The sequence below is a fragment of the Montipora capricornis genome, chromosome 9, assembly GCF_036669925.1.
Source record: "Montipora capricornis isolate CH-2021 chromosome 9, ASM3666992v2, whole genome shotgun sequence".
In the NCBI taxonomy this organism is placed as follows: Eukaryota; Metazoa; Cnidaria; class Anthozoa; order Scleractinia; family Acroporidae; genus Montipora; species Montipora capricornis.
Genome location: NC_090891.1, coordinates 40,005,426 through 40,007,925, shown reverse-complemented (window position 1 = coordinate 40,007,925; position 2,500 = coordinate 40,005,426). Strand labels below are relative to the sequence as shown.

General features: G+C 39.0%; 1 protein-coding gene across 7 annotated transcripts in view; it reads left to right on the top strand.

Annotated features, from left to right (window-relative positions):
* The window catches only part of LOC138015012 (uncharacterized), a 20,587-nt gene that overhangs the window by 8,759 nt on the left and 9,328 nt on the right, over positions 1 to 2,500 (top strand). The gene's annotated exons all lie outside the window — the stretch shown is intronic.

The window sequence follows — 2,500 nt, the reverse complement described above, 5'->3', positions numbered from 1 at the left end:
TTTGTATACAGACACTAAAAAGATTACCCTTTATTTGTATTCTCAGTTACAATGGTATTGCACAAAAAGAAAAACCGAACAAATGAGCTGCAGATATCAGCGAACAAGTATTCATGATTTTATTCGTTGACTTATTGGTGAGAAAGCTTCGTATATAAGTTGTTTGATTTGTCAGATTAAACTGTGTTTTACCAATTTCATCAAACAAAGATATCGGATCATGCTCTGAGAATATGAAACGGAAAGCTTATTCCGTAATCCGGAATCCAAATTGAAGTCCTTTAATTGGAGGAAGAAATGATGTACCCGGTAGTAAAACTAATCAAATCATGACTCTTAAGAGTCAGAATTATTCTTATAAATCTGACGGAAATTCGGTTGAATTATCTGACTGTCGACTGGCGAAAATTTTCCCGGAAAACTGAAAAACGTTTGCTGTGCTCCCGAAGCTTTCCATGCCTATATTATAAAGTGGCATTCAAACACGTTCCAATAAATCAGCAGTAGCTAGGGATCTATCCGGAAAAATTCCACTTTCCTTTTTTGTGAAGTGAAGTTAAACGACTGATTTAAACCTCAGTTGATGTCCCTTCGCGGGGGTTGCGTCTCTTAGCTCGATCTTCATGGCACATCTGACTGCCAATCTTCAAAGCCATGTAAAGTAGTGCTGACAGACGAGAGGATTTTGAATTTCCTAAAAGATGAAAGACGAGGCCTTAACCTCTAGCCGTTGTTGTCTGTAATGTGGGTTGTTTTTAATAAGTGAAGTTACCACCGAGCCGAAGTTTCTCGGTTGTTTCGGTGTGGTCGCGTTGTTTGAAATATTTCTTCGACTGTTGGGAAAAAAAGAAGGCATTTATGAGGATGGAATTCTGTTAGTACTAACACTGGAACACTGAACTAGAACACTGTACAAGACCAGGAAACCCATGACCCGGAGCCTACAGCTCCCATATTGGGCCTATGTAACGGCATTTTTACAGACCGATCTATTTTTAGACTATCTTTTCCGAAACTGAAAGGCAGTTCCGGTTCGGTGACCCTATGACGTCAGCTTAATTTCTTGTCATTGTTCATCGGGCTCCTGTCGGAGTGTCATTAGCGGGAAATTCAATCTAAAAATAAATCGGTCTGTGAAAACGCCTTGACAAGAACACAATAGAGTTGTAGGCTCCGGGTATTTATCAATTTAATGAACTGTTTCTGGTCCATTAATCATGATTAATTAAAGAAGCGTTTGTGTACACTTCTCGGAAGTGTGGTACACGGAAGTAAAGAAAAGGAAAGGTACCTTAAACCGGCCTAAACCGACCTAAACCGGCCATACCTAAACCAGCCATATTCTGTCTAACGCCAGACGATTTTACTTGTCAATGGAGAACCCCCACGAAGGACCAACTGCTGACTAGACCAAGACTTTTAAATACGATTTCCTAAAGACATTGTTTTTGAAACAATTCTATCCTTCCGTACTGAGTCGGCAAAATTTGCACAACTATCACTTGTAATCCTTCCAGCTGTAGGGTTTGTTATGACTGTGATACTTGTTGTAATTCTTCTGAGTTTACGAAAAGAAAGGTGGACTTTATTTCAGTGTCTAGACGTTCTAGCGCTGAAGCACCAATTGGGGACACTGTAAACTGAAACTAATAATTAACGCATATTCAAGTCAAATCAAAAAATGTTGGCTCTTGAGGAGAGGAGAAAACCGAAGTACCCGGAGAAAACCTCTCGGTGGAGAGTAGAGAACCAACAAACTCAACTCACTTACGACGGCGAGTCTCGGAATTAAACCCGGGTCGGGTGGGAGGCGAGTGGCTCTCGCCACTGCGCCGCGGAAGTGTCGTACGCGGAAGTATTCAGGTGTTTCGAGAACCGAGAAATTTTCACGGGTTACTTTGTTCAGTTCAGTTTTTTCTTTTTTTGCCTTCTCATATGTAAAGTCTAATGGGTTTTCAAAAAGAAAACTGTTAAATGGAGCAAGGAAAATGACTACTTTTTGTCCGAGAGTTTTTTTTTCACTCTTACAGACAGTAAATATTAAAATTGCATAATCCCTTCATGATGATCAGGAAAGGAGTGTTAGCAACTATTAAATGTAAACTCGATTGTTCCACTAGCGCATCATTATTTTCTTTGGCCACAGTTCTTGTTGATTTTTATCAGAAAAATTGTAAACAAGGAATTCTTTTCCCATGAGTGAATTTCAAATTTACTATGACGTTTTAAGACACTGCGTGGGTGTATTGTAGTCTGGCGACAAACCGTTACGTCATTGTGTTGTCTGTTGAGCAAGCAACAGCGATTTTAAAGAATTAGGCGCCATTTCCGGCGAATGTATTTTCAAACACAGGCTATACAAGGTTTTTATAATATTGTACACATTTTCTTCGTTGTCTGCCATGCTTACAACTATTCATGATTTTATTGGTTGACCTTTTGGTGAGAAAGCTTCGTATATAAAGTTATTTAATTTGCCATATTAAAATATTTTTTTTAC